General features: G+C 41.7%; 1 protein-coding gene across 2 annotated transcripts in view; it reads left to right on the top strand.

Moving 5' to 3' along the window:
* Positions 1-916: 916 nt before the first annotated feature.
* ARSG (arylsulfatase G) overlaps positions 917-13,956 on the top strand; it is a 116,146-nt gene continuing 103,106 nt past the window's right edge. For both annotated transcript variants that reach the window (XM_059908522.1, XM_059908523.1), the window contains exon 1: positions 917-1,200. The gene's annotated coding sequence lies outside the window, so the exon portion shown is untranslated. The remainder of the gene's footprint in view (positions 1,201-13,956) is intronic.

The raw sequence follows: 13,956 nt of genomic DNA on the forward strand, positions 1-13,956 counted from the left end.
TTTGCTGTTAAAACTAACTGGAGGGCAGACACTTGGTCATTCTGATACTGCAGAGCGAACCCAGTGCAGCGTGGACTTTGATGGATTGTATTGCGGGTTGTGTGTCTTCCTGGAGTTGTGTGCTTTAGCTCTTCTCCACTCCCGTTCAGTTTCCTTTCCTTTTCCTGCAGGGTAAGCACAGCTTTAGTCCTGTGGTCGGCGTTAGTTACAAGCCTAAAAGAACTCAGATTTGGCTGTGTGTGTCATTTGGGGGTTACAGTTACTTGGTCAAGATAGAAGCCTGTTTGCACCGCCTCTGCACTGTGAGACCAGGAAAAAGGTCTATTGAAACAAATCATTCACTCTTGTCACAAGTTGGACCAGCAGAAGTTTTAGGTCATGGGCACTTATTTAGAAATCATCACTGAAGTGTGTATAACCAATTACTGCATTGCATTTACTTTTGGAACATTTCTTAGGGTTAAATTACAAAAGATAATTTGTTTCCTGCAACTAAATTTATACACTGTAGGTAAATCTTTGTAGTTTTTAAGAATGATTTTCACTTAGTGACAAACAGAAACCTACGCAGCTTTTGCTCTGCAAATGCTGGAGGAACAAGGTATTTGGGAGTAAAGAGAGTAATTTTCCACGGGTGAACACCATTCTAGAAGACTGGAGAGTTCACGGTGGCGCCCAGGGACTCAGCAGTGTCTCTAGGGTCAAGGGAAGGGTTACTTTTTCAGTTCAGGCTGCAGAGACTAAAGCGGGAGGCCAAGCGCGGACCCCGCCCCGCAGCAGAGATGCCCGCGCCGCGAACGAGCGCGCTCCCATCCCGGTCCCCCGACCCACCTCCTCCCTCTCTCCCTCCTCCTCCCTCTCCCCCGCAGGAAGCGCCCGGCAGCTTCCGCCCGGGGCTCCTCCGTCCGGACCGACCGGACCGAGGGGCGCAGCGGGCCTCCCTGCTGCGGGACCGGACAACCGAGCGCAGCGCAGCCACGTGGGCCGCAGGCGGGGCTGGAGGCCGGCGGGCGAGGGGCGCGGGCGCAGAGCCGTGAGTGCATCCGCGCGGACCCAGCGGTGCCGAGGCCTGTGGAGCCTTAACCTCATTCCCTGCCTCGGTTCCGATGGGTGATCAGAGCGGCTCCGGCCGGTGTAACACAAGCCACTGTGGCAGGGCATGTTTCTAGGAGCCCCGTGAGAGCGTGCAGAGAGAAGCAGGTGAAATTAATGTAATCGTGTAGTCTGCGTACTCCAGTACGTCCAGAATATTACCAACGGGTGATGGGTATAAGACTTACATATTTTGCATTCCTTGCGTGTGTGTGTGTGTGTGTGTGTGTGTGTGTCTGGGAATAACTAAGACCTAGTCTTCTGGCAGGTTTGATGTTTATAATACGGTATTGTTGTCTGTGTCATCCCTGTACTGTGCACTAATCTCCAGGATTTATTTATCAACTAGTTGCGAATTTGGATCCTAACACCACTTCGCTCTTGTTCGCCCTCCCCTAGCCCCTGATAACCACCATTCTCTTCCCTATTTGTATCAGTTCTGCTCTTGTAAAGCCCACGTGTATGTGATGTCATACAGCATTAGTCTTTCTCTGACTTATCTGAGAAGTTCACGTTATTTTCACCTACTGAGTCTTCAAATTCCGCATGTATTTTACTGGGGCAGCGCCTCTCAGTTCCCATTGGCCGCATTTCAAGTGGTCAACAGGTCCCACGGGTCCTGGCTGCTGTATTGGACAGGGCGGAGCTCAATTAGGACCGATTTCTAGTCTGCATGGAAAGATGTCCCTATGAAGCTGAAGTAACAAGGGAGTGAGGCTTTTGAAAGGAAAAGGTCACGGGGTCTTTGGACAGTGTGTACATTCAGGCTGAAAGGTGGGGAACACTGTAAGGGCCTCTGGATTCCCTGTAGATTTGCTCTGGGGTCTTGGAGTTATTCCCTGTGGCGGATGGTTCTTTACTCTCTCCTCCCATTGCCAAGGGCCTGGTGCGTCCTTTCCACTTTTGGAAAGCAAAGTTGGGAAGTGTTTATGTGCAAACAAGCCCGCAGTAGCGAAGTAAACTCTTGTGTAGTTAGTTACGCCAATGGCAGAAATGGGACCAGATCTCCCCAATTTCAGGTTCTGCTCTGTTGTCACCGTGCTGTATGACCTCATAAGAAGTAAAATACCACAAGCCAGACACCTAACCAATTTTTTTTCACATTGTTTATAGAAGAGCTTATAAGATTAAACTTTCTTTCAACCTCTTTTCTATTCAAGTTGGGCCATCTGGGGTTGCTCAAAGTCAGAGAAATCACAGTGCTTTGCTTTAGCACCAAAAAAAAAAAAAAGAGAGACTCAATATATAGAAAAGCACTTGCTACCAGTTGAGCCACTGGAAAAAAAAAAAAAAGCATCGTGAGGGAATTCCCTGGCGGTCCAGTGGTTAGGACTCCGTGCTTTTGCCGCCAAGGGCCCGGGCCAGGGAACTAAGATCCCACAAGCTGTGTGCGGTCTGGTGCGGGTGAGGGGGGGGGAGGCATCATGAAAAAAAAGTCTACTGGAAAATAGGTTAAGTTAAAACAAATTCCACACCAGCAGTATGTTCAAACTCACAGCATTCCGTTCGCATTGTCTCCCTGTATCTGCAGGAGGATTGGTTCCAGGACCTGCCCCTGCCCCCAGTACCAAAATCTGTGGATGCTCAAGTCCCTGATATAAGATGGTGTAGTATTTGTATATTACCTATGCACATCCTCCAGTATACCTTAAATCATCCACAGATCACTTATAATACCGGATACAATATAAATAGTTGTAAGTACAATGTAAATGCTATTTAAATAGTTGCCAGGAGTGTGGGAAATTCAAGTTTTGCTTTTTGGAACTTTCTGGAAGTTTTTTTTTTCCAAATGTTTTCAGTCCTCGGTTGGCTCCTCAGATGTGGAACCAGCAGATACGGAAGACTGACGTACCTACCCTAGTGGTGATTTCTTCCCACTGTTTGTTTAGTCTCTGATGGATTTATGTTTTCTTCCTCAGAGCTGACCTGCCCATATAGGACCTTACTGCCCTTTGAGACCCATCTCAGATGTTGGACCAGCAGGGTTTTTTTTAACAAATTTACTTATTTAGTTTATTTTTGGCTGCGTTGGGTCTTCGTTGCTGTGCGGGGCTTTCTCCACTTGCGGCGAGCGGGGGCCACTCTTCATTGTGGTGCACCGGCTTCTCATCGTGGTGGCTTCTCTTGTTATGGAGCACGGGCTCTAGGTGCGCGGGCTTCAGTAGCTGTGGCATGTGGGCTCAGTAGTTGTGGCTCATGGGCTCTAGAGCGCAGGCTCAGCAGTTGTGGTGCACGGGCTTAGTTGCTCTGCGGCATGTGGGATCTTCCTGGACCAGGGCTCGAACCCATGTCCCCTGCATTGGCAGGCGGATTCTTAACCACTGCGCCACCAGGGAAGTCCCTGGACCAGCAGGGCTTTTTTTTTTTTTTTTTTAAACATCTTTATTGGAGTATAATTGCTTTACAATGGTGTATTAGTGTCTGCTATATAACAAAGTGAATTAGCTCTACATATACATATATCCCCATATCTCCTCCCTCTTGCGTCTCCCTCCCACCCTCCCTATCCCACCCCTCTAGGTGGCCACGAAGCACTGAGCTGATCTCCCTGTGCTATGCGGCTGCTTCCCACTAGCTATCCATTTTACATTTGGTAGTGTATATATGTCCATGCCACTCTCTCACTTCGTCCCAGCTTACCCTTCCCCCTCCCCATGTCCTCAAGTCCGTTGTGTACATCTGCATCATTATTCTTGTCCTGCCCCTAGGTTCTTCATAACCTTTTTTTTTTTTAGATTCCATATATATGTGTTAGCATATGGTATTTGTTTTTCTTTTTCTGACTTTACTCTGTATGACAGACTCTAGGTCCATCCACCTCACTACAAATAATTCAATTTCGTTTCTTTTTATGGCTGAGTAATATTCCATTGCCACATCTTCTTTATCCATTCATCTGTTGATGGACATTTAGGTTGCTTCCATGACCTGGCTATTGTAAATAGTGCTGCAGTGAACATTGGGGTGCTTGTGTCTTTTTGAATTACGGTTTTCTCGGGGTATATGCCCAGTAGTGGGATTGCTGGCTCATATGGTAATTCTATTTTTATTTCTTTAAGGAACCTCCATACTGTTCTCCATAGTGGCTGTATCAATTTACATTCCCACCAACAGTGCAAGAGGGTTCCCTTTTCTCCACACCCTCTCCAGCATTTGTTGTTTGTAGATTTTCTGATGATGCCCATTCTGACTGGTGTGAGGTGATACCTCATTGTAGTTTTGATTTGCATTTCTCTAATAATTAGTGACGTTGGGCAGCTTTTCATGTGCTTCTTGGCCATCTTTATGTCTTCTTTGGAGAAATGTCTATTTAGGTCTTCTGCCCATTTTTGGATTGGGTTGTTTGTTTTTTTAATATTGAGCTGCATGAGCTGTTTATATATTTTGGAGATTAATCCTTTGTCCAATGATTCATTTGCAAATATTTTCTCCCATTCTGAGGGTTGTCTTTTCGTCTTGTTTATGGTTTCCTTTGATGTGCAAAAGCTTTTAAGTTTCATTAGGTCCCATTTGTTTATTTTTGTTTTTATTTCCATTACTCTAGGAGGTGGATCAAAAAAGATCTTGCTGTGATTTATGTCAAAGAGTGTTCTTCCTATGTCTTCCTCTAAGAGTTATATAGTGTCCAGTCTTACATTTAGGTCTCTAATCCCTTTTGAGTTTATTTTTGTGTGTGGTGTTAGGGAGTGTTCTAATTTCATTCTTTTACATGTAGCTGTCCAGTTTTCCCAGCACCACTTATTGAAGAGACTGTCTTTTCTCCATTGTATATCCTTGCCTCTTTTGTCATAGATTAGTTGAGCATAGGTGCATGGGTTTATCTCTGGGCTTTCTATCCTGTTCCATTGATCTGTATCTCTGTTTTTGTGCCAGTACCATATTGTCTTGATTACTGTAGCTTTGCAGTATAGTCTGAAGTCAGGGAGTCTGATTCCTCCAGCTCCATTTTTTTCCCTGAAGACTGCTTTGGCTATTCGGGGTCTTTTGTGTCTCCATACAAATTTTAAGATATTTTGTTCTAGTCCTGTAAAAAATGCCATTGGTAATTTGATAGGGACTGCATTGAATCTGTAGATTGCTTTGGGGGTAGTATAGTCATTTTCACAGTATTGATTCTTCCAATCCAAGAACACGGTATATCTCTCCATCTGTTTGTATCATCTTTAATTTCTTTCATCAGTGTCTTATAGTTTTCTGCATACAGGTGTTTTGTCTCCCTAGGTAGGTTTATTCCTAGGTATTTTATTCTTTTTGTTGCAATGGTAAATGGGAGTGTTTCCTTAATTTTTCTTTCAGATTTTTCATCATTAGTGTATAGGAATGCAAGAGATTTCTGTGCATTAATTTTGTATCCTGCAACTTTACCAAATTCATTGATTAGCTCTAGTACTTTTCTGATAGCATCTTTAGGATTCTCTATGTATAGTATCGTGTCATCCGCAAACACTGACAGTTTTACTTCTTCTTTTGCAATTTGTATTCCTTTTATTTCTTTTTCTTCTCTGATTGCCATGGGTAGGACTTCCAGAACTATGTTGAATAAAAGTGGTGAGAGTGGACATCCTTGTCTTGTTTCTGATCTTAGAGGAAATGCTTTCAGTTTTTCACCATTGAGAATGATGTTTGCTCTGGGTTTGTCATATATGGCCTTTATTATGTTGAAGTAGGTTCCCTCTATGCCCACTTTCTGGAGAGTTTTTATCATAAATGGGTGTTGAATTTTGTCAGAAGCTTTTTCTGCATCTATTGAGATGATCATATGGTTTTTATTCTTCAATTTCTTAATATGGTGTATTACATTGATTGATTTGCATATATTGAAGAATCCTTGCATCTCTGGGATAAATCCCACTTGATCATGGTGTATGATCCTTTTAATGTGTTGTTGGATTCTGTTTGCTAGTATTTTGTTGAGGATTTTTGCATCTATGTTCATCAGTGATATTGGTCTGTAATTTTCTTTTTTTGTAGTATCTGTCTGGTTTTGGAATCAGGGTGATGGTGGCCTCGTGGAAAGAGTCTGTGAGTTTTCCTTCCTCTGCAATTTTTTGGAAGAGTTTGAGAAGGATGGGTGTTAGCTTTTCTCTAAATGTTTGATAGAATTCACCTGTGAAGCCATCTGGTCCTGGACTTTTGTTTGTTGGAAGATTTTTAATCACAGTTTCAACTTCATTCCTTGTGATTGGTCTGTTCATATTTTCTATTTCTTCCTGGTTCAGTCTTGGAAGGTTATACCTTTCTAAGAATTTGTCCATTTCTTCCAGGTTGTCCATTTTATTGGCATAGAGTTGCTTGTAGTATTCGCTTAGGATGCTTTGTATTTCGGTGGTGTCTGTTGTAACTTCTCCTTTTTCATTTCTAATTGTATTGATTTGAGTCCTCTCCCTCTTTTTCTTGATGAGTCTAGCTAATGGTTTATCAATTTTGTTTATCTTCTCAAAGAACCAGCTTTTAGCTTTATTGATCTTTGCTATTGTTTTCTTTGTTTCTATTTCATTTATTTCTGCTCTGATCTTTATGATTTCTTTCCTTCTGCTAACTTTGGGTTTTGTTTGTTCTTCTCTAGTTCCTTTAGGTGTAAGGTTAGATTGTTTATTTGAGATTTTTCTTGTTTCTTGAGGTAGGCTTGTATAGCTATAAACTTCCCTCTTAGAACTGCTTTTGCTGCATCCCGTAGGTTTTGGATCATCGTGTTTTCATTGTCATTTGTCTCTAGGTATTTTTTGATTTCCTCTTTGCTTTCTTCAGTGATCTCTTGGTTATTTAATAACGTATTGTTTAGCCTCCATGTGTTTGTGTTTTTTATGGTTTTTTTCCCTGTAATTGATTTCTAATCTCATAGCGTTGTGGTCAGAAAAGATGCTTGATATGATTTCAATTTTCTTAAATTTACTGAGGCTTGATTTGTGACCCAAGATGTGATCTATCCTGGAGAATGTTCCGTGCACACTTGAGAAGCAAGTGTAATCTGCTGTTTTTGGATGGAATGTCCTATAAATATCAATTAAATCTATCTGGTCTATTGTGCCATTTAAAGCTTGTGTTTCCTTATTAATTTTCTGTTTGGATTATCTGTCCATTGGTGTAAGTGAGGTGTTAAAGTCCCCCACTATTACTGTGTTACTGTCGATTTCCTCTTTTAGAGCTGTTATTAGCAGTTGCCTTATGTATTGAGGTGCTCCTATGTTGGGTGCATATATATTTATAATTGTTATATCTTCTTCTTGGATTGATCCCTTGATCATAACGTAGTGTCCTTCCTTGTCTCTTGTAACATTCTTTATTTTAAAATCTATTTTATCTGATATGAGTATTGCTACTCCAGCTTTCTTTTGATTTCCACTTGCATGGAATATCTTTTCCCATCCCCTCACTTTCAGTCTGTATGTGTCCCTAGGTCTGAAGTGGGTCTCTTGTAGACAGCATATATATGGGTCTTGTTTTTGTATCCATTCAGCAAGCCTGTGTCTTTTGGTTGGAGCATTTAACCCATTCACGTTTAAGGTAATTATTGATATGTATGTTCCTATTACCATTTTCTTAATTGTTTTGGGTCTGTGTTTGTAGGTCCTTTTCTTCTCTTGTGTTTCCCACTTAGAGAAGTTCCTTTAGCATTTGTTGTAGAGCTGGTTTGGTGGTGCTGAATTCTCTTAGCTTTTGCTTGTCTGTAAAGCTTTTGATTTCTCCATCGAATCTGAATGAGATTCTTGCTGGGTAGAGTAATCTTGGTTGTAGGTTCTTCCCTTTCATCACTTTAAGTATATCACGCCACTCCCTTCTGGCTTGAGATTGTCCTCAATTCTTTTCATTCTTTTTTCTTTACTCTGCTCTGCGGTAGCTATTTCCACTATTTTATCTTCCAAGTCACTTATCTGTTCTTCTGCCTCAGTTATTCTGCTATTGATTCCTTGTAGAGAATTTTTAATTTCACTTATTGTGTTGTTCATCATTGTCTGTTTGCTCCTTAGTTCTTCTAGGTCCTTGTTAAACATTTCTTGTATTTTCTCCACTCTATTTCCAAGATTTTGGATCATCTTTACTGTCACTACTCTGAATTCTTTTTCAGGTAGACTGCCTATTTCCTCTTCATTTGTTAGGTCTGGTGGGTTTTTACCTTGCTCCTTCATCTGCTGTGTGTTTCTCTGTCTTCTCATTTTGCTTAACTTACTGTGTTTGGGGTCTCCTTTTCACAGGCTGCAGGTTTGTAGTTCCCGTTGTTTTTGGTGTCTGCCCCGAGTGGGTAAGGTTGGTTTAGTGGGTTGTGTACACTTCCTGGTGGAGGGGACTGGTGCCTGTGTTCTGGTGGATGAGGCTGGATCTTGTCTTTCTGGTGGCAGGACCACATCTGGTGGTGTGTTTTGGGGTGTCTGTGACCTTATTATGATTTTAGGCAGCCTCTCTGCTGATGGGTGGGGTTGTGTTCCTGTCTTGCTAGTTGTTTGGTATGGGGTGTCCAGCCCTGTAGCTTGCTGGTCATTGAGTGGAGCTGGGTCTTAGCGTTGAGATGGAGATCTCTGGGAGAGCTTTCGCTGTTTGATATTACATGGCGCTGGGAGGTCTCTGGTGGACCAGTGTCCTGAACTCTGCTCTCCCGCCTCAGAGGCACAGGCCTGACACGGGGCCAGAGCACCAAGACCCGTCAGCCACACGGCTCAGAAGAAAAGGGAGAAAGAAAGAAAGAAAAAAATAAAATAAAGTTATTAAAATAAAAAAGTTTAAAAATTATTAAAAATAAAAAAATTAAAAAGTAATAAAAGAAAGAAGAGAGCAACCAAACCAAAAAACAAATCCACCAATGATAACAAGCACTAAACACTATACTAAAAAAAACCAAAACAAAACAAAAAACGGACAGACAGAACCCTAGGACAAATGGTAAAAGCAAAGCTATACAGACAAAATCACACAAAGAAGCATACATATACACACTCACAAAAAGAGAAAACGGAAAAAGAAATAGAAATATAAAAAAAAAAAGGAAGAGCGCAACCAAATCAATAAACAAATCTACCTATGATAATAAACTCTAAATACTAAACTAAGATAAACATAAAACCAGAAACAAATTAGATGCAGAAAGCAAACCCTAAGTCTACAGTTGCTCCCAAAGTCCACTGCCTCATTTTTGGGATGATTCGTTGTCTATTCAGGTATTCCCCAGATGCAGGTACATCAAGTTGATTGTGGAGATTTAATCCGCTGCTCCTGAGCCTGCTGGGAGAGACTTCCCTTTCTCTTCTTTGTTCGTACAGCTCCTGGGGTTCAGCTTTGGATTTGGCCCTGCCTCTGCGTGTAGGTCACCTGAGGGCAGACAGGACGGGGTTAAAGGAGCAGCTGATTAGGGGTCTCTGGCTCACTCAGGCAGGGGAGAGGGAGGGGTACGGAGTGCGGGGCGAGCCTGGGACCAGCAGGTTTTGAGCACAGTGCTTTCAGGCCGTCCAGCTGCTTCATAGAAGCACCAGCCTCTTGAGTGTAATCGTAAATAGGTACCATTTTTTTTTTTTTGCTCTTGAAAAAGTCAGTGAAAAATGAGGCACTCATTAACTCATCCATTCAGCAGTATTTTTGGAGCATCACCTACAGTGTGCCAGGCCCTGCTCAAAGCCTTGGGAATATAGCGGTGAACAAAAAACTGCTATGCCTTAATGATAATAAGTGAGTAAACAATACTTTTATAACATCAGAGTAAAGGGGTAGAAACAAGTGTTGTTTTGGATAGGATATTCAGGCATGCCTCCTCAGGGGGGTGACTTTTGCGGGGGGGGGGGCCAAATTGAAGGCTCATGTCATGTGCACATCTCAGGGAAGTGGGACCAGGCAAAGGGAACCACAGATGCCAAGGCCTGAGGCGTGTGATTTCAAGGAACAATAATAAAGCTGGTGCAGTGAGAGCCGGGCAGAAAGTACTAGGCTCAGGCATGTGGTCGTGTACGTTCATGCTTTAAAAGGATTGTTGCAAGGCTTCTGTCTGGAAAACGAAGGCCAGGGTGGGCTGGGGTACATGTGTGGCGAGAGCGGAAGTGGGCAAACCTGCTGGAAGACGATTGCAGTGATCGAGCGAAGATGACATTGACTCGGATCAGGGCTGCTGGCGGAGTTGGCAAAGGCAGTCAGGTTCTGGATATATTTAGAAAGCAGAGCCAGTAGGATGTGGGGAGGAGGATCAAGGCTTCTGCTGAGAGACAGGTTAAGGTGGCATTGCTGCTCTCACACAGTTGGGAGATGTGCGGTGAAGTCGGGACTTAGCAAGAGAGTCCCCAGTGTAGAGAAGGTAAAGTTTGGGTCGAATTCTAGGGGAGTAAGTTGCTAGGATGGTCAGCGTGCTTGTTCTCTTCCTGAGTTGCTGGAAAGGTAGATAAATAATGTAAATTCATGGCCACAATTTGTATTTTTTCCCCATAACCTTGGATGAGCTATATTTTAAAAGCCTTTATAGATAAAGTGTTCTGGGGTATCAGTTTTGCTGTCCCATTTCCCCTCTAGGAGATCCATAGTCACTGTGGTCATTGTGATTTGGCCGTGAGAGTTTTTCGTTCGTGAAAAACGAAATTTTGCAAGTTCCTGACCTTGGCACTTCTCTTGTTCAGCACCCTCAGGCGGTCATGACGGACACTGAACACCAGGGGGAGCTGGTTCCCTTACTTATGCAACAGAGTCTGGCCCACCTGTTGGAGACTGTAGGCCTCCCGTGTATTAACCATAAACCTGAAACCCAGGACAGCTTCTCTTTTTGCAGTGAGGTGTATACTTATAGGAGTGATCTTTTAGCGTGTACCATGTCTGAATTGTCTTTAAATTGGTCGTTTTAATTAACGCTCATAACCATTTAAAATTTTAAGGGCAGTGGCTTCTAAACTCTAGGTGTATTAGTGAGCCCCATATCTGGGAGCTTTTAAAAATAAGGATTCATGGGACTTCTTTGGTGGCCTAGTGGTTAGGATGTGGCGCTATCACTGCCGTGGGCTGGGTTCAATCCTAGTCGGGGAACTGGATCCCAGAAGCTGTGCGGTGTGTTGCGGCCAAGAAGAGAAAAAAAAAAAGAAAGAAAGAAAAGATTCATGATCATTTCTGATTTAGAATATTTGAGAAGTACAGAAATCTAAATGTAATAAATACCTCAAGTGACTTGAATGGATGACTCGGCCATGGAACTCTGAGTTAGAATCTATATTTTATCACCAGGTATTGAGCTAAAGGAAAGGCAAATAAACGTGCAAAAGCTACCCTACACATTATTAGAGTGGAAAATTGATAACCTGGTTAAAAAGCTTGGAAACATTGTATCTGTTAAGGATGCATTTGTCTTAAAAGAACACATGATCTTATCTCATTTTTACAACTGGAATGATTTTATTTTGGGAAGGGAAGTGGTCTACATTTGTAGTGAAATTACTTCATCAGTAACGTGGAAGCCAAATCTCTTTAATCAAGGCAATGAAACCTGATAATGTGCTAGCAGCTGTTTGATCTTTCCTATCTTTGGCACCTGTGATCTAAGGCTCATTTTGACCACGATGATCCTTTCCCATCAGTTAGGACAGCTAGTTTACAGTTTTGCTACTGGTGGTACCTGTCCGATCAGTGTCCCAGGTGCGTGGAGCAGGCCCGCAGGCCCAATCCGGTCCACTGCCGATTCTTCTTGACCTCCTGCAAACTAATAATGGCTTTTACATTTTTATGTGGCTGAAAAAAATCAACAATATTTCATAGTATGTGAAAACTCTATGGAATTCAAATTTCAGTATCCATAAACTTTTATTTAGACAGCCATGCTCATTCATTTACATTTTGTCTATGGCTGTTTGCGCCCTACAGAGGCGGAGCTGAATAGTTGTGACCAAGCCTGTGTGGCCCGCAAAGCCTTAAATAGTTACTATCTGGACCTTTGCAGAAAAAGTTTTTGCAGACCCCTGGCATGGGAAGTCCGTGCTGTTTACTTACAGGTTAGAGCAGTTCTTAGGCCTGTTCTGTAACCACGTATGGTTAGTCTTAACTATTTTCACTTATTACTTTTGATAGGCTGAGCTATCTCTCTGTGGCCACCAGGATATCATTTCATTCATTTATTTATTTTTAAATTTTTTGCCATGCTGTGTGGCATGTGGGATCTTAGTTCCCCAACCAGAGATCGAACCCGTGCCCCACTGCATTGGGAGTGTGGAGTCTTAACCATTGGACCACCAGGGAAGTCCCCATTCATTTATTTTTCATTTATGAAATAATGATGTTCAACTAACACGTCTTGGAAACGTTTATGCGTCTCCAGTGCAGTTAAAAGATTTTGCACAAAAGGTTTTAAAAACGTTATTTGACATGAATCTTACTTGAGTTTTTATAACTTTAACTGGATCCAACAATGAACGCCAAGGAGTCAATAAAAAACCGAATCACTCTCTTTAAATAAAAAAGCCATACATTTATTGCAAATCTAGAAGTACCAGAATGTCACAGAATACAGAACAAATCAGCAATCCTGTTTTCATTTTCTGCCAAACATTTAAAACCTTGATTACTGACATACTGAAATTGGCATACATTTTTTTTTCCATGCAATTAACAGAATGGACGTCTTGAGCAGATCGCTCTGAAACCAGATATAAATACTAAATTGTATTGAACATTCATAGTAAAAAATGCTGTAAAGTGCTGAAGTCATGAAGTCTGCAAAAGTGCCACAAGCTCCAAGTCCTTCTCTGGTAGTGACAGAGATTTGCTACATCCAACTTGTTCTAGGTGTGTCTGTTTTTGACAGACACGTTGTCATTTCCTCCCCAGCTCCTCCCCAAAGTTTTACAGATTGTCCTATTTCTATGGCTGATCAAACACTATACAAAAACGTAGCAGGTGGTGATGAACTATGCCACTTTCATTTCAGTGCAGAGAAATATTCAAGCTTGTGTGTACCTGTAACCAAACTAGGCAAACTAGGCTTGTTATATTTTTTTTCCCCCTGAGTTGTCATAAATTAACAGTAAATGAATAAAGATGGAGCAGCGGTACTGACCGTCACCTGTGAAGTGAGATTCAGGACATTATGAGTACGTAGCCAACCTGTTACCCTCATACTTGCCCTTTTACAGAAAAATGTGCACATGAGAAATACTATACATGTAATGTAACTCCAAAAAAAAAAAACAGTGACCAGTTCCCCCGATAACTCTGGTAACATAGAGCAATCAAGGTTTATAGGATATAACTCATGATGGTAAAATAAATGTCTCTGCTATCCCACGTGAAATACAGAAATGCTTCAACGGTGAGATTAAAAAAAAAAAATCAGAAATGCTTCAACAATTCAATGAAATATAATTCTGATCAAAGAAGATCCTCAAGTATTCTTAGGTGATAAAACAAACCATTTAAAAAAGCTACGGCGATTTATTTGCTCCTCATCGTTGTGGCCCCCTTTAAATGACGCACGTCGTCTTTCATCAAACTGAAGAATCCTTACAACTTGGCCTTTTACGAGAGTCACATTACAAGTTAAGAAGTATTCTTTCAGGCATGTAAAGGATTGCAGAAAGGGGGTAAAAATTCTGCTTATGTCTCAGATTTTCTTTCTTTTGATTACTTTATTCATTCTAGAATAACTTAATAATAAATAGTGGTTTAAATTAAAGACACTACAATCACATATTTCTGAATAATTAAAAGGAATAGGAAACACATTTTTGAATGCTGTGCTGTGTATTCTGTATTGAAATACTTCTGGTAGTGACTGGCCATAAAAAGAAGTGGTCATCTTCACATTTATGAAGTTCAAGTTACATATATTTTTAAAATTTCCGTTTACTAGCCAAATGTTTGGTCTCAAACTGTACTTCATTTCCATGAACTATGTGGAAAATTCAGAGGCCCTAA

This window comes from Balaenoptera ricei, chromosome 20 (genome assembly GCF_028023285.1).
Source record: "Balaenoptera ricei isolate mBalRic1 chromosome 20, mBalRic1.hap2, whole genome shotgun sequence".
NCBI lineage: Eukaryota > Metazoa > Chordata > Mammalia > Artiodactyla > Balaenopteridae > Balaenoptera > Balaenoptera ricei.